The following is an 18,934-nucleotide window of genomic DNA, read 5'->3' on the forward strand; positions in this document are numbered from 1 at the left end:
AATATGTTCAGTGGACTTCACCTGGGCAGTGGCAGGGGCCCAACCACTTTAGATTCAAGGTCAGAGTTCTAGATCCTAGGAGCAGGGCTGTCAAGAACAGAGTAGCAGGAATCAAGCCAAAGCAAAGTGCTGGGAAGTGGGGCAACAGACATGCAGGGAGCTCTGACCAGGCAGCTCAGCACCCAGCTCAGTGGGCCTCAGGGAGGCTGGAATCAGGGATCAATGAGGCTGGAGAGTGCAATGGGCGCCAGTGGTCAGTGGTGGCCTTCAAGATGGGGGAAAGAGGCAGCAGATTTCAACAAAACCACCCCAGATTAAGCAACTAATGTTTATACAGTGGTTTTCTCAGAGCGGGTTAGGAGTATTTTCTTTTGGAAAACTATGCAAGGGAGAAACAAAGGCAAGAAGAGTGGGATTTGGCATTTTGTCATTTGAGGTCTACTAACATTGAGTGGAAAGCGCGTCAGATCTGCTGTTTAAAAGATTTATGCTCAACCTCCTGCTCCTCCTACTTATTAACCTGGAGACCTTGGACAAGCTGTTTCCTCCATTATAAAATGAGCATAATAACACCAATTTCTCAGTATTGTTTGAGGGCTAAATGAAATACTGTACTAAAAATGGCATAATATTGGTCCTCTTTACAAACATAAAAGTTCTAGCTGAAAAGGAAAAGAAATGGGAATATTACTTTTATGTCACACAAATGAGATGGGGAGAATTGCCCCTCGTTCCCTTGTGAGAGAAGTCATATCCCTGTTGAAATTAACAGCTACTGGACTTAGAAAACCATAGATTTTACAAAAGTTTGCACAAAACAGGTTTTTAAAGCTCCCTTTTAAATAAGCAAAACTTTGGTTTTAATTATCACATCAACTGTATGAGGTAATCCTTATTATCCCCATTTTACGAATGAGGAGACTAAGGTTCACAGATTAAGCAATTTGCCTGAGGTCACGGAACTTGTAGAAAATAGAGCCAGCGTATGGAGTTCTCAGCATGTAGGAATCCCATCAAAAAGGGAGAAGAAGAATCAGGAAATAGAGGTACAGATCAGGAGTGATTAGGAGAATGGACTACATTCTACTTCAAAGTTCTACTTCAAGAACTTTGGTGGAAAAGTTAGTGTTGTTTTGCAGCATAGGGAAGCAAACATGTTTTTAGGCACGTAGGAACGAGCTAGCAGAGGGAAAAATGACTGAAATGCCAAAGAAAGAGGGACTAATTCCTGGGAAAAGGTCTGATGCCCAGGTTGAGGAATAAGGCTTATAGAACTCTGCTTCTTCAGAGCTGAGAATAAAGGAGTCAAGGAAGCGAGACACACCATAAATGTTAACTGTTGTTATGACTTGGTCTGGAATCTAGGCCTAGAGTATATTTTCTTTCCCGTTGCCCCAGGATACAGCAGCTGCCCTCAGTACAAAGGTCTTAGACAAGCTGGGACCAGTCTGTCCCTCCCTTTTTCCAGCCTCTTGCCCGGACAGGGACCTGGAGGACCACAGCAGATGATGGGACAGGACCTCAGGAGCTCTGCCTGACCCAGCTGGTGTTGCCTCACGCCTCTGCCACAAATGGATTCCAGCTGTACCTGAGTCGAGAGCAAAGTGCATGCCATTCTTTCTGCCCAGTGCTGCCTCTCCGCCTGACGCAGCCCCGCCCCTGTGGACGCTCACACAAATGCACCCCGTGAGGCTGGCGGCAGACTGGGCTCACAGCATGGTGTCAGCAGAAGTGAGGGAAGGGTGGAAACTGAGGGGCTGGAGGAGTGGGCTTGTTAGCATTTAGCCTTCATGCGGGGGCCTGTGTGCTGCAGCAAATCAGAGAAGATGTCATAGGGCCGCTAACTTGGACGTGAAAACCATAAAATGATACCTCTGCTTTTTGTGTCACCAAGAAATTTTCTCAAAACCTTACATTTTACTTTTTTTGCCAATAAGAATTTATTGAACACCTACTTTGTGCAAATCATTAACGTCGGCTTGTCCAGAAATCATATTAAACAGTTCTCATTTGCTAAGTGTCTCTGGTCACAAGGAGTGGAACTTTTAGAACTTTACAAACTGTTACACTGAAGTTAAAGTAGTAATTCATTTCATGTTTTATTTATCATTGTAATGTTTTTGAATGTATTAAAGAAAAATATTTTTTAAATGTATTACTTACAAAATCATAGTTATTCAATTCATTCATTCAGTAAATATATATTGAGCCCTTCCTATACCTGAGGCTTGGGACCAGGGCCACGTCTGTCCCTTTATAATAGAGTATGATAAGTGCAGTGACACAGAGAGTACCAGAGCACATGGAAGGGGTGCCGAAACCAATCTCGGATAGTGAAGGGAGGCTTCCTGGAGGAAGCGACATCTAAAGTGAGACCTAACTCTCATTCATTAGCTAGACCAAGCTGACTAGGGAAGAGCAGGGTGAAGGAAAGTAGTCCTAGGGAAAAAAACAAATTCTTTACAGAAGCTGAGAGTCAAAAGAGAGCTCTGCTGGTTCTTTCAAGTTCTGAAAAGAATTGTGATATGATTGTTAACTGCAGTATGAGGTGGTGAATTAGAGAGGAGACTGAAGAAATGAGCAGATAGTGGATCATGAAGGGCTTCATACAGCAGCAAATACTTTCTGTGTTCACATCTTGAACATAATGATAATAGCAAGCAGTGAGCACATCATTTGATTGATTAATTAATCCTTGTAACTCCTAGAAGGCAACTGAGGTTCGATTATAGCAACTTATTATCTTCCATCTTTAATACCCTGATATTATGTCTTCAAAACTAGAGAGCACAGATACCGTTTTAAAAGATCTACTTCTCTTGTCTAATATTTTTTTAAATAGAGGCTGAAGGAGGGAATCATAGGAGTGATGATTGACGGGGGGAGGAGGCATTTTGAACAAGCTTAGAAATCCTCTGACTAACCAGTCTGGCATCTTGAAAGATCTAGAAATTAACAGTTTCCTCCTGGGTAGAGTGAAGAATACAAGCTGTAACAAGCTTTACCCTTTGAGGAGAGGATGCAGGTCGAGATTGGAAACCTATTTCAAACACAAAGTTCTTATAATTTCGTTTTTAAAGCAGTGCTTGAATAAAGAAATCAAAGTGGATAAACAATTGCTGGTTCAACTGGCCTATTATTAGAATATGATATTCTTGCCTCACTGTCTAAAAAACACCCTATATATGACTAGACATGAGACGAATGTACCTAGAGTGAACTTTCCTACAGAGAAATTTCCTGTTGGAATCAGTCAGTGATGAGGCCACAGAATTAGTCACATTGTTTAATTTGTTTAAGCATATTATTAACAAGATTAAAAGTTTTCCAAAAGCTGGGGTTGAAGGTTAAGGGTCATTAACACCGAACATCTATACCCGCCAAAAATGAAGTGGTGATTTATGAAATTAATATTCTAATCATTTCTTGTCAGTATTAAAGATAACTGTGGGTTGGGTTTCTCTGTGAATAGAGACAGAAACAGATAAATTGTGACAGAAACCTAGGATCCTGCCCCACCAGGGCCAGCCCCCCCCAAAGGTTCTTCAGAGATAAAGAAAGTACCAAAGGGACAGCGTGCCTCTGAAGTACTATGAGGCTTTGTCCCAAACCATGATGCAGCCCCTTGCTCAGCTGGGGTAGGCTGAGGCAGGCCTAGAGTCAGGAGCCAAAGCAGGCCTCTCTTGCCCTCTCTTCGTTGAAAAACAAATTGGCCTTTTTTTGCCCTCTTTCCTTCCTACTCTAATGGTGAGGAAAGAGCAGTCCAAAAAAATAGTTCCCAACTCCGCTTCCCCCCTCCCCATCCTCTCCTTAACTTGTTAGTAATCCAGCTCCATCCCTCCCCCACCATGGAAGCCAGTCTCGTCAAGCTCACCAGCATCCTCTGTGAGGCCAAATCCAATGGACACTTTTAGGTCCTCACCTAACTTAGCCTTTCAACAATACTTGAGCTTTCAACACAATCGGTCACTCCCTACTTTTTGAAATACTTCCTCCTCTTGACTTCTGTTTTTACAAAGAACCATAAGATTATGCCCCTTTACTTGTCTTCCCACCCCACCGGCCACTCCTTCTCAGTTTCCTTTGCTGGCTCCTCCTCCTCTGCTCAAACTCTGAATGTTGAGGTGTTGCAAGGCTCCGTTTCAGGGCACTTCCTCTTCTCTACACCTTCTTCCCAGGTACTCTCACTCAGTCTAATGACTTTATACTCCAATTATATGCTAATGACATTTATATTTATATTTCCAACACTGACTCTTCCTCAAACTCTATTTGCATATATCTACCTGCACACTTGACATCTCCACTCAGGTATCTAATAGGCATATTAAACTTAACTTATCCTAAATAGATTTCACTTATAACCTGCACCTCTTTCAGTTTCGTCATACCAATAAAAAGTATTAATGTTCACACAGTAGCTCAAGTGAAAGGCCTAAAATGAATTCTGTTTTACCCTTAACCCCCCTATCCAATCCATCAGCAAGTTCTGTCAACTTTACCTCCAAAATGAAGCTATCCATTTCTAGCTCTCTCTGCTTTCACCCTAGTGCAAGTCACTATGATCTCTTACTGAACTATTGCACCAGTTTCCTAACTGGTCTGCCTGCTTCCACTATTGCCCCTCCTGTACAATCCAGTTCAACATGGCAGACAGAATGATTGTTTTTTAAAGCATAAATCAAACATGTCAGTTGACTGCTTAGCATTTACTAATGGCTTTGCATACCACTCCGAAGATATCTGAAATTCTTGCAAACATTCTAAAATTCTCAAGGTCCTTTTAGTCTGTCCCCTGCCCACTTCTCTGGCCTCATGTCATACCACTCTCCTTTCATTCTCTATACTCCAGCCACATTGTCTTTTGTGGTCCCCAGACATGTCAAGCACCTTCCTGCCTTGGAGACTTTGCACGTGCTCTTCCTTTCGTCTGTGCTGCTCCTTCCCTAGTCCTCACGTGCTTGGCTCCTTTTCATCTGGTGTCATCTGCCCTAGGAAGCTGTCCCTACCGCTCAAATTAAAGTAGCTCCTTGGTCTCTCTCAATCACTTCACTCTCTTTTATATTCTTCATAGCACTTATCACTGCCTAATATGATCTTGTCCCTTTGTTTTTTTTTGTTTGTCTACTAACTGCCTCTCTTCTAGAATGTAAGCATCATATAAGCACAGACCTGGTCTTGTTCACTGCTTTATTCCCGGTACTCAAGTGCCTGACACATAGCAGATGCTCAATAAATTATTATTGGATGAATACTTTGTCCCAATGTCTAAAAGCTAACACTTGTATAACACCTGCTATGAGCCAGAGACCGTTACAAAAATTTTACACATATGCCTTTATTTCAACCCCAAAGCAACCCTAGAGCTAGGGACTATTATTTCTGCACTGTGCAGATGAGGAGAACACAGCACTGCGAGTTCACACACCTAGTAACTAACAGAGCTGGGATTTCACCCAGGACCCTAGCTCCAAAGCCTATGCTCTTCAATACTATATTACACTGCTTGGCTCAGGTGCTTGGCTCACCTGGGGCCTTCCCAAGTGAGGGAAGGACCCTCTGGCCTTTCGACCCTAACATCCTTGAGAGAGAGAGAATCCTAAGGGAAAACAGAAATAGCTGAACACTGTGTTAAAGAAAGAACATGTTACCCTGGGCTTAGACCTTTATGGCTCTTGTTGTTATAGAGGAACGCTCCAACCTGTCTGTCCTCTAATACAATGTCCTGAGTGTATGTGAGTGTGTGTCCACCCCCACCATACCTCACTCCCAGTGAGGAGAGGGGAAAGGGAGAACAAGGGCCAACATTTCCCTGATTTTTGTTCAGTCACAACAGTGGTCAGTTGGAGGGGAGGCGATCAGTACAACACTGCAAAAGCCCTTCAAGTGGCTACTGCCCACTGTACCTTTGCCCATGAGTTATCCCCTCAGGACACATGAGATGGAGGACTCAGCCCCTGAAGGTCTCCTTATGTGTATCTTGTTACGTCTCTCTAGCCACAGCACTCAGAGGGCACCTTTCATCCTTCCCAGGACCTGAGATCCCTCTTCAGCACGGATTCCAGTTTCCTCTCTGAGATCTTCCCTCTGCCTCTGTAAATCATGGTGAGTCGAATCACCAGCCCTGACTGGACATGGAACAGTTAAATGCCCCTACTTCTTCTAGGGCCCATCTTGAAAAGCATTTAGACCCAGGTACGTGCTGTTTCCCCCTTTCGCATGAGGCTGGCCTGACCACTAAGATCTCAAACCATCACCTCTGGATCCTTTTCTCCTTCAGCTCCTGTGGTCATGTCTAAAGTTGAGACTGTTTCCTGGGCAACAGCTCTCTGTGCGTTTGTAACACCCTGTGCTGCTCTGCCAGCCAACGAAAGACCTCCCACTGTTTCTGTACCAACCTGACACCCCATAGCCAAGGCCTTTCAAATATGAGGGTTTTTTTACTAGTGTTGTTGATGTTTGGATTTTTGATGGTCTAATTTAGTCTTGCCTCTGGCCAAGAAGAAATTACTTTTGCTCTGTGGCAAGTCTACCTATTCCTTTGTATCTGATCACTGAAAGTCTTCACCACTCTGGGACCCTGAAATTCATAGCCACAATCTAGCCTTATCTAAGATCCATGGGGACCCCCTGCTGTCAAACCACAGAAACCACCAAGACTGGCCTTGTTGCTTACCCCTCTGACTACCTCCCCACATAATTATAGAGAGCAGGAATCTGTAACTAGAACCAACCTGAGAACTTGCAGTTCAGAGAGACTGCTGATAAGCCACAGGCATTCCCACAGTCAAAGACTACCCTGGCTCCTTCCTTGATCCTGGATTGGCTCTAAAATGTTGGCCAAGTTAGGAAAACAGTAAGAAGTATTTATAAAAAGGAGCATGACCTGGGGTAACCAATTTAGAAACATATGCAATTAACAATTAAAAGGCTAAAATTCTCACACACCAAGAGTTTGTTTATCTGAGGGATGCCTACAGTGACCACGTGGAATTTCACCACTATTGCAGATGATCAGCAATAGGTAATGTGCAAGCAAAACAGGCAAAACTAGATAAAGGAAAAAACTGACTGGAGGACAGAGTTTTAATTTCATCTGCGGAAATATATAACATTGTTTCCCATCCCTTCCTCAAAGGGGAAGGGCTCTAGGTATAAATACATATTCCGGTGACACTGCTCTGCTCCTTCAAGGACACACTATTGCCTACTGAATCAAGTTCAAGCTCTTTATTGTGTATCCAAGACCTTCAATAATTTAGCTTCACTCATCCTCCCTTTTTAGATTATTATTCACTCATGACAGTTCCCAGACTCTAGAATTTCATAAACCAGAGAAGTATATTTTAGGTTGAGAAATCAGTGTGGGAACGTTGTAGTTGAGAGCTGCCATTCATGGCTCCTCAAAATCTTTTGAATACCCTCTCCACAGTGTGACAGCCCTCCGTATTGTAAACCTCCTTCCCAAGGTTGAATCCACATAGCTCCATTTCCTAGCCTCTCTCCTCTCTAGGCTTCAGACTTGTGACTGAGGTTCTGCCAGTAAGACACACTCTCAGGAGCCTTTGATCCGGGCTTGTTCCGGGGAAGAGTCGGAGCCTAAGCAATGTGGTCCCTGTTAGCAGCTGTGGTGGTGGCTTCTGATTGGGCAAGTTCCTGATCCAGAGAGAAGCAGCAGCTCACTTGGGAGGCCAGCTCTGCCACATGGTTCTGGGAGTTCTATCTAGAGTTCATTTCTTTTCTTTTCTTTTCTTTTCTTTTTTTTTGGTGAGGAAGATTGGCCCTGTGCCAGTCTTCCTCTACTTTGTATGTAGGACACCACCACAGCATGGTTTGATGAGCAGTGTGTAGGTCCACGTCTGGGATCCGAACCTGTGAACTCCGGGCCGCCAAAGCAGAGTGCGCAAATCCAACCACTACACCACCGGGCCAGACTCTAGAGGTCATTTTTTTACCCTTTAGGACAAGCTATCTATATTTCTTAATAAATCCCTTTATGCCTAAATTAGCCGGAGTGAAATTTTTTTTTGCAACCAAGAACCCTATCCAAGAGAGTTGCCTATTATTTTATTTTGACAAATGAAAGTATTTTAAAAACAAATAGATTTCTTTCCCAGTAAATTGGCATCAGAGATTCATATCTGCTTAAGACTTTTGTCCGCTGTGGGGGAAAAAGGCTAAATGGCAATTTTCATTCAGAAATACATAGGTTTCATTTAGAAATACAGAAATACATAAGACGCAGTGAAGTGAGCTGTGATCCCACATCAGCCTAGGGAGAGCTAATAAACACGGCACCAGAGAACATCTTAGGTTCCTCTAGGCAGGTTCAATAAAGACAAACAACACAGGCATCTCACTTCCTCTATCTTTCCCTTGCTGCTGTCCTCTCAATAATACCCAGTCTGACTTCTGTAGCTGAGCTCCCCTGGAACAGATCTGCGCCATGAAGACAAATAATCATTACCAAGTGACTACATAATCTGTTCAACTGCTACAACAGTTTATCGTTACAATATTCTAAATTCATTAGCCTTGATGGCTTGGAAATTTATTTTCCATTAATGTTTTTTCTCTAATATTCTACCCAGATCTTAGGTAGAACACGAAAAAAGAAGGAAGAGACAGAGAGATCATAAGGAGAAGACAGAACTAAGGAGAGAAGGAGAGAAAAAGACAGAGAAAGAGAAGGAAAGATCTTTCAAGGCTAGGGAACGTCCCAGACTAAATCTCCTTTCTCACTGCATAGCTACCTTGTATTTTAATGTTTGCCTCCAGCTTCCAGGTGATTGGACCCACTGTTCAGTGTCTGGGAAGAGAAACTAGCAATGAGAAATACTGTGTGCAGGGCTATGTTGAGAGGGTTTCCCTGATGCCATCACACTTAATTCTAATAACCATCATTTAGATTGATAAACAGACTTTGGTTTCACAGATCCCACCTGAATGAAGCCAGTGGCTGTGCCATTTCTTTGAGAACAACTGCCCTGACCCCTGGACTCAGGTTGACCCCTCTTGATAAGGTCACATGGCACCTTATATGTCTTCATTTTAATACTGGTCATTACTATAAGTAAATAACTAACTGTGCAGAAAGAAACTCAACTATCAACGTCATTTCATAATAGGAAAGTCTTTTTAATATAAAAATATTTATGAAGAGACAACTTTAAGAAGATACAAAATGTTTTCAAATGTAGAAAAATCATACCATATTTAAACATACACTTTAGTAATTGTTTTTTTGATACAAGTTTGTCAACTTTGGCATCTTTATTGGACCCTGCAATAAGGAAGAAGAGCTCAAATGTCCAACTTGTTCTGGTAGTGTGTTTTTTACCAGATTCACCAAAGATTTCAAGCAAATAGTTGCCATACTCTCACATGATCCAGAAATATTCTGGGTGAACTGAGAAAGGCTAAGAAATAACAGTCCCCACACGTTTAGCTGTGTGCCCGTCTTGTCCTCAGAGCATCAGGCCAGGTGTCTGGCTGGCCAGGGCTGCAAGAACTCTCTGCTTGGGGCTGCCCAGCTCAGGCCTTGAATGGCCCTGAGCAGTCAGAAATCCATCTCAGAGGGATGCTGTGGGCCAGAGGCCCCTGGGGACGAGTTGGCTTTAGCCTATGGACAAGTATTTGGAGACCGTCTTATTTAGTCCTCCTAACCATTCTCCATACATGCTCCTTGTGCTCCATTCTCCCTGGGTGTTAGGGTTGGAATCTTGTACTTTATTCATATGTAGTTTAGAAGTGTTTAAATGCCTTTAATGATTTTTCATCTTTGTCAACCATAGTGCATAACTATGATATTTTCCAATATAATTTCAAAGTTTTACTGAGGTATTTATAATCTACTTTGGCAGATGCTCTGTAAAGATCATAAAGCTGTTCTTAGTTTGTGCATGAATATATAGTGGCTTTACCATTTGTTGGAAGAAACATAAAAACAATCTGTCTTAATTCCATATTACTGTGTTTTTTATTCTCAGTTTGACTTCTGTAAGAATCAATTGGCTTATACATGTCAACTCGATAGAAATAATTCAAATAATAGGCACAGCTTACCAATCAGCTGTTATTAATACACAACTAGCTCTAATCTTAAGATTTATCAAAATGATTTTAAAGGTCTTCTTCAACAAATATGACAGTTTTTACAATTGGCAATTGCACACCACTAATACGAAGAACCAAAAGACAATAATTGAGTCTGGTATTGGATTTTCATAATCAAATTTATTGAGAGGACTATTTGAAAAAATAATCTCAAGATAGATGCTCTCAAAAACCGTTTGATAAAATTCAACACCCATTCCCAATTAACACTCTGCATACACTAGTAAAAGAGGGAAACTTCCCCAACTTGTAAAAGGGTATCAATCAGAAACAATAGCAAACATCACACTTAACATTTAGCTGAGAGAGAACAAGACAAAAATGCTCACGATTACTGCTACAGATTTCTTTACAAAAATCAATAGCAATAATCAGTTGTACTTTAAAAAATCCTCTTCAAAATAGAACAAAAGATATAAAATATCTAGTCTAAATAGAAATGTGTAAGGTTTATATGAAGAAAAACTATAAAATTTAGCTAAAGGGCATTCAAAAAGATATAAATATATCTTATTCTTATATGGAAAGATTTAAATATTATATATAATATTTATATTTACATATATACACAAATATTTAATATATATTAAATATTATATGTTATACATAATGTTAATTCTCTCCCAAATTGATCTATAAAATCAATGGAATTTCTAAAACTCCAGTGCTTACATCCATCCATAGACATTAATATGCAAAGATGTCCTTCATATATTTAAAAGCAACTTATGGGACAATACATGCAGTAGGAAGCCATATTTAAAACAAACAACAAAAAAACTGTGTGTGTCCATATATACTTGCATACAAAAAAGTTTGGAAGGTTATACAATAAACTATTAGCAAGGTTTTATTAATTGAAAAAAATTCTAAATATCTACATCAATACAATCAATATAACCAAATCTAAATATCTATATATACTCTATAAAATTATATATGATATATCACATATAATCAATCAATATTACCAAATATCAATTTACCCAATAAATTGTGTACTAAAAATTTATATTTATCAAATATCCATTTCATAATATATAGAAATGTTGAAGCTCCTCTGAAGAATTTTTTGTTTTCAATTTCTACTTTTGAATTTTTTGAGGATTATTTAGCTAATTTGTTTAATATATTTTAGGCAAACAAGTAGATTTTAAGCTACTAATTGGAAAAAGGACCAATACTTTCATAATGATTAAACTAATCAGAACATTTCACATTTCTTTGTCATCTCCTTTATCTTTTTTTGTTTGTTTTGTTTTGACGTGATGGCAAAGAGGAAACAGAGATCGAGTATAAATGAGGTCATTTTCTCTGGTAAACTATAAATGAGCATTTAGAATCATAGTTTACACCATATACCAAAATGAATTCCGATAGATTAGGCAGTTGAAGGAAAATAACCAATTTTGGAACTGCTTCTGACCAAGGAACTAATTTGATAGCAAAAGTAGTGGCGCAATGGGCTCCTGCCCAAGGAACTCACTGATCTTATCAAGTCCCCATCAACTAGAGGCCCCTTAGAGAATGCTGAACTGGTACAAGGTTAGAGTGCTGTCCTATAGGATGGACTACCTGCCTTGTACCACTGATCAATATATGGCGGTGTTTCTCCCATAGCCGGAGCACCAGGTCCAGGAATCAAGGTATAGGGGGGGCAGTTGCTCCTCTCACTGTCACATGAAAATATTTGCTTCCCATCCCTGCAACTTCGGGCTCTGCTGGTTTAAAGTCATAGTTCTCAAGGAAGTAATGCTTCCTTCAAAGCCTACAACAAGGTTTCTTCTATTGAACTGGAAGTTGAGACTGTCACCTGGCCATTTGGAGCTCCACTGAATTAACTATAAAGAAGAGATGAACACAAGGTGCTTCCTCCATCCTAAGCCCACTAAGAGAACAGCAGGTATCTTTATAAGTTCTATAGTAATAGAAAATCAAATCCCAAGAGAGGTGGTTTAAAATGTAAAGCAATTCAAGAGAAATCTGTAGACTTAAAAAAACAGATCGCTCCAATTCAATCTGTGAATAGTGTTGCCAGAGAAAAAAGACTATAGAAAGCATACTGAAAGAAATCATTGAAAATAACTTTTCCTCAGTTAAGAAAGAACAAGAAATCTCACTTGAGTATCTGGAGGATTATTTCTGGATATCTACTTGTTAAATTCTTGTCTATAGGGACATACGGTATTTAATGGAAACAGATAAAGAGGAGAGAGAGCTATCATTCAAAGATTCAAAGAGTGGAAGATTTTTAAACATAAAATAGAGAGAACATAAGCAAGCCCTAAGAATAAAATTATCATAGAACTCTTAAAAACACTCAAAACTCTCTATTACAAATCCATCATAATGCCCAAATGCCACTGGTTTTTTTTTGGATATTAGTTGGGTTTTTTTTTTTTTGGTTGTTGTTTGAGTCTAAGGCAGAAAAAAGTCTTTTGCAAGCACAGAACCAGAAGGAATATTTTAGCACAATCTTCATCTACAAAATAAACTACAAAAGATTGGGGCTAGAGAGAGGAACAATAAATTGAAGTGATTTAGATGACTATCACAGCAAAGGTAGTTAAATACTTTAAGTAAAGAACTATTGTTATGAAATCTGAGACACAAAAGAGAACACAAAAAGTGAAAAAATTGTTTCTGAACTAAATTTAAAGTTTGAAAATAATACTAGAGGACAAATATAATCTTAATCTATAATAAAACTTGGTACATAGCAGGGAGCTCAATAAATGTTAGTTTCCTTCCTTTCTTATATCAAAGGAATCTGGAAAAACACAGAGAAACAAAGGAGAGGTGATAAAAAATTAGATTTTATAAAAAAAATAAGGACAGAAACATATTGGAAAATTAGAAAGCAATTTTTTTGATAAACAGAAGCAAGAGTTGTTTTTTTTGTTTATCAAAATTGTTTAACCACAAGCATAACTGAGCCAAAAGATTATAACTCTAAAACAAGGAAATATTTATAATAACTAATATGAAAAAGTGACTAGAGACTGTCATATACAATTTATACACTAATTTTTAAACCTAAGTGAAAATTCCAAAGATGATATGAAATAGACATGATATGATATGACATGATATGAAATAGGAAAAAAAATTTGAGAATTCTTCCATTATTTCAAATCTCAGGAGATCTTTCCCTCCCTAGAAGTTTGAGATACAGTCAGTTACTTGTCTTTTTACTTGTGTTGCTTTGTAACCTGAGTTACATTGATTCTGGCCTCCATCCAATCAGGCAGATACTTCAGCTTTTAGAAAGTACTGCTTGGCTCTCCCAAAGTTTTTGGGGGTCCCTAGAAGTTACTTCCAGTAGGTCTTGATCAGTCCAACTTGTTGCCAGGCTCTGCTGATGACATTGTTCTTGCCTTTCCAAGGTACAGATCTTCTCAAAGCTCATGGTGTTAAGGCAAATTGGGATACTGAGGTGAACGGCGGCTCTCTTCCACCTGAGTGGTGGTCTATTAAAGGGCTCCCACAGTAAGATTATCTGGGTGCAGAGGTGTTCCAGAGTTTTAAGGTCCCTCTTTTGGTTTACACACAGCTTTTTCTCCTTGGGGCACAAACTCTCTGGGTTGTTTGAGATTCATTCGTATTGTGGCCGCCACTCTCTTTTGACTCTCAGAGTCTCTTCCCCATTGTGCCTGACTCCTTTTAAGGTGGGCTCTTTGCCACAGGGTCCATATTCTTCTGGTAATTTATCACCTCTCCTCACAACCCCTACCCTCATAACTAACCCAAACACACATCAGTTCTTCATATGTCTACATCTGTGTCTATAACTCAGGTAGAAGCAAGATTTCATTTCTCCCCCTGGAGTCTCCTAGCTTCCATATAAATTAATGATGCAAGTAGAGGTGGGCAGGGATAGCAAGTACCACCTAACTCCACTTACCCGGTGAACTTGAACTTCAGCCATGACCTAGCTGATATGTCCTGTGTATCAATGAGGACGCAATCAGGAACACAGAACCAACTCCAGGTATTTCACCAGACGAAACTTAATACAATGATGAAATGCAATGTGACAGTGTTTTATAAACATCCCACACAATGGAAACCATTCTTTAATAAAGTCACCAGTGAACTCCTAAATGCCAAATCCATTGGACAATATACAGCATTAACATACTTGATCTCTTTTCAATAAAGCTGTTGGACATTTGCTTCCTCCTGGAACTCTCTCCATGCCTTGCTTCTCTGATATTTTTCTGTTCCCCTACCTATGTAATCACACTCTCTCAGGCTCTTCACAAGTTCTTCACAAGTTTCTAGTTCTACCTACCTTATTGATAAATATTTGCTGGACAAATTAAATTGGCATTCATGATCAGAAAGATTTATCATATGACATAAGCGATCTTTTTTTCTTATTTTTTTCTAGTCTTTCATCAAAAAATGTTTAGGCTACCAATGCTTAAGCACGGGGTCCCAGAGAGTTAATTCAACGTTTTTCTTTTTTCACTGAAGAGAAAATCCAGGCCTGGAAGTGAAGTCATGCACTTAAAGCTACCAACTGAGTTAAAATCAAAGATCCAGTGGCATTTGTATGAGCCTGACTCCTAGTTCTTAGCTCTGGTCCGAGACAATAGTGCCTCTTCAAATAACAAGCAAATAAAAATTCCTGGGGAAGTAAAAAAAAATGCCAGCAGGCATTGTTTCTTGTCATTTCCTTGTTTCTGTTTTAATTGACTTATTTGTTTATTTGTACTGTGAGAAAGAAGTTATGAAAAAGCCATATATAACATGCATATTTCTATCTTGCCCATTTGCTTCTCTCTTCTATCTCTACTAATATTTTTTAGAGTTTTGAAAAGTAGTTTTAATTTAAATAGACAATTTAGTGAGTCTGTAATATGACAAAATTATTCATTTGAATTATACTTTATTGAATTATATTCACATAAATTCATTTGAAGTGTAAGTTTGTAATATAACAAACTTATTCATCTGAATATGTTTAGCCTACTTAATTTATAACATTGGATTATTTTACTGTAAATATCTAGGCTAGTCTGTATTGGAAAACAATAATTGCCAATTTGATTGACTCTCCGTAAGTTGCTTAAGTGAATTATTTTAGTGCTATAATTGGTTTTTAAGATTTCATCTTTTGCACTATGGGAAAAAAAAAACCCAATAAAAATGAAGTGTGATGGCTCCCTAATTTGAATGTAGGTCTTCAAGGCCCCAGTAATCTGCTCCCACCCCGACTCCTTACCCCTCTGGGCTTTTCTCCTTCTACCCTCCCCCTCACTCACACTGCTCTTCCTTGCTGTACCTTAAATGTTCAGTCATGCTTACCTGTGGACTTTCGTATGAGCTGGTCCTTCTACATAGAATGTTCTTTACTCAAAAACCCTCATGATTCACAACCTTGCTTCTTACAAACCATTGCTCAAATGTCACCTCAACAAGGCCTACTCTGACTGCCCTATTTATTTATTTATTTATTTATCTATTTATTTATTTTTGTGAGGAAGATCAGCCCTGAGCTAATATCCATGCCAATCCTCCTCTTTTTGCTGAGGAAGACCGGCCCTGAGCTAACATCTATTGCCAATCCTCCTCCTTTTTTATCCCTTTTTCTCCCCAAAGCCCCAGCAGATAGTTGTATGTCATAGTTGCACATCCTTCTAGTTGCTGTATGTGGGACGCGGCCTCAGCATGGCCGGAGAAGCCGTGCGTCGGTGCGCGCCCAGGATCCGAACCCGGGCTGCCAGTAGCGGAGCACGTGCACTTAACCGCTAAGCCATGTGGCCGGCCCCATGACTGCCCTATTTAGAATTGCAACCTGCTCCTCCTTCCCCTGGCAACTAGATCTCTTGCATACCCTACTCTACTTTGTTTTTTTCTACAGCACTTCTCATCTTCAAATAGCCCATATAACATTTATGTTCATGTTCATTTTGTGGGTTTAGTGTTTACTGTGAAGAGACTTTAAGCTGAACCTGAAGCTCACCCTCTCTCTTGAGAAAGAGGTAACAAAACATCACCACCGGCTGACTCTGCTCAAAAACTATCAGCCAAGAAGGAAGGAAGAGGCCGTAGGCTCAGGACTCCAATATTCCAAAGGGGCAGATTTTCTGCATTTTCAGAGCAGGCATTTTGGCTATGACTTGCTCAGGGTTGTGACACTGTGAAAATCACACACCTTCCAACAGTATGGCCTGCCGAGTCACTGGTAACCCCCAGGCTTTAGCAAAAAGACTGACATTGCTAAGAAAAATTGTGAGCCTTTAACAAGCACAACCTCTCTGGGGACCATCCATTTGTATCCATTCACAGGAGCTCCTATCCTTTGGAAGAAAGTAGAGACAAGTGGGGTCATTTGCCTTGGTCTCTTCTCTTCACCAGACTCACATAAATGCAAAAGTATACCTCTCTCTACTTTCTGGGAAACATGATAATCAGACATATTGGAAAAAGAGGAAGAAGAGAAGACTCTGACCTGAATAATTAAAAAATTATTAAGACTGGATCATATAAATAAATTTAGTACTTTTTCTTGAAAAATACACAAGAGGAAGATATATGATATTCAATAAATGGTATTGAAACATTTGGAAAAAGATAGCATTATACCCCCATCTTATATCTTTATACCTTACACCTGAATAAATTCCAAGAAAGTGTGAAATAGAAAGACAAAAGAGTCACTAAAAGTTGGAAAGAACAAATTTGATAGATGTCACTCCATAAAAAATTCAAAGTTTTATGCAGAAAAAGACATAGAGTTATAAACAAAGCAAATCAAGAAAAATGTTCAAAGGCCTAATTTCCTTCACATATAAAGATCTTGTACAAATCAATAAGAAAACAGAATGTCTAATAGAAAGAAAATAGTCTGAGGAAATGAGCAAACAATTCATGCAAAAAAGAATCCAAAAAGAAACCAAGAACAATCTCTAGCTTGACAAATGCCTAGTTCAGGTCAATGTAGGAAACTGACATTCTTAAATGCTTTTGGTGGGAATATAAACTGGTACACATTTTTAGAGACAGTGTGGCAATAAGAACCAAAATGTAAATGGATGTACTCTGTGATACTGTAATTCTACTTCTAGCAAAGCATACTATGGATCTCTCATATAAATAATCAAATATGTGCTCCTAAGGATGCTCATTGTTGCTTTGTTTGAAAAGCCAAAACCTGAAACTACCTAAATGTCCATCAACAGTGCACTGATTAAATAAACAATAGCATATATCAAGACAATGACATATTATGCAATTGTGAAGATGTATGGGATAGATGTACATGTACTGATTTGGAAAAATACCCATGATATTTCATTGAGTGAAAAAAGATAGCTATAGAACAGTGGGAATAGAGGGATTACACTTGTGGGCAAAAAAAAACGATATCTCTAGATGTGGTGTGGTAACGCTTTGAGCTGTTTACCGACGTGTCACCCCTCCTGCCACCATTGCCTTCCATCCACTACCGGCAGCAGCCAGGCTAGCCCAGGCCTTGGGGAGCAGGGCCACAATCGAACAGAGAACAAAAGAATCAATTCTCACCTTTTTAGTTTCAAAATAAACTTTCAAAACTCCTGGCAGAGACAATAGGTTCAACAATGCTTTGAAAAGAATGAATGTTGATAGAAGAGCCAGTTTTCCTGCTTTAAACTAGATAAAAATATTCCAGGAGAGAAAGGAGAAACAGAGAGAGGAGAGCTGATGAGAAAAATACGGTGATGAGGGTCAGCACATTGCCCACCTTGGGCTAAGCCACAGAGTGTAGGGGTCCATGAGAATGAAGAGCTGTGCCCTGTTTCCTGTCTAGGGTCCCTGTCGTCTCCTTTGCCGTCATGGTACAGAATAGGTACAGGTAAAGGCGTGCCAGGCAAATGGGACCCAGGGAGCAGCCCCAGGTTTCTTGTATAGCATCAACAGCCAGGTGAGACCTCTGGGTTGGCATGAGGCAACACCATCAGCAGATGCAGCTTCAGCCATCTGGCCTGTACCAGATGCTATAAAGGAGGGTTGATGGGTAGCAGCAGCCCAGAGCCAGATGTGGTGGTGGGCACTGCAGTAGATGCCTGCATGTTCAGATCTGACTGATGGTGGCTACCTCTTCCACAACGCCTCTGTGCCATCCCCTTGGAATCTAAAACAACAACAATCTAGGGCAGATGAGCAGAGAGGAAACTCCTCAATTGACAAGAAAACCTTGAAATGCCTGTGTTTCCTCTGAATTGACAAATATTACGTTTTCTGCCACTTGACAGAACTGGTGCTCAAAATAGAGACTAAGATGTTATTTTTAAAAAGTTACATTTTTGCACTCCTGAATGAGGTGTGCTGAAAATACTCAAGCCTGCTATGCATAGATATATGCATGTTTATAAATAGAGAAATTCAGGAAGGCATTTCAGAAATTTACCAGGGAACTTAACATCTCTGGGGAGTAGAAGCGAAGGGACAGGAGCATTAAGGACTTTTCACTTCTGCACTTGTTGAATTTTTGAGCATGTATTAATTCTACAGTAATTCGTAAAGACCCTCTCCTTAAAGAGCTCAGAGGACATAACATCAAGCAGACAAAGAAATACTTGCAGTATAGTGTGATGCATGCTCCAATTAAATGTCCAAAGAAGCACAAATGAGACAGGACACATGTTCTTTAGAGGTGACTGTGCAAGGTTCAGGTGAACCTTTGAGGACCCAAGACACTTAGTAGGGGCAGCGTCTGCTGAGGGCACCCTCTGTTAAGATTATATCAGATGTCCCCTGAGGACCTGGTCTGCGAGGAGAGGGCCAGCCAAGAATTAAATTTTTGACCTAGATTCAGGAAGAAAAGAAA

This window comes from Diceros bicornis, chromosome 9 (assembly GCF_020826845.1).
Source record: "Diceros bicornis minor isolate mBicDic1 chromosome 9, mDicBic1.mat.cur, whole genome shotgun sequence".
In the NCBI taxonomy this organism is placed as follows: domain Eukaryota; kingdom Metazoa; phylum Chordata; class Mammalia; order Perissodactyla; family Rhinocerotidae; genus Diceros; species Diceros bicornis.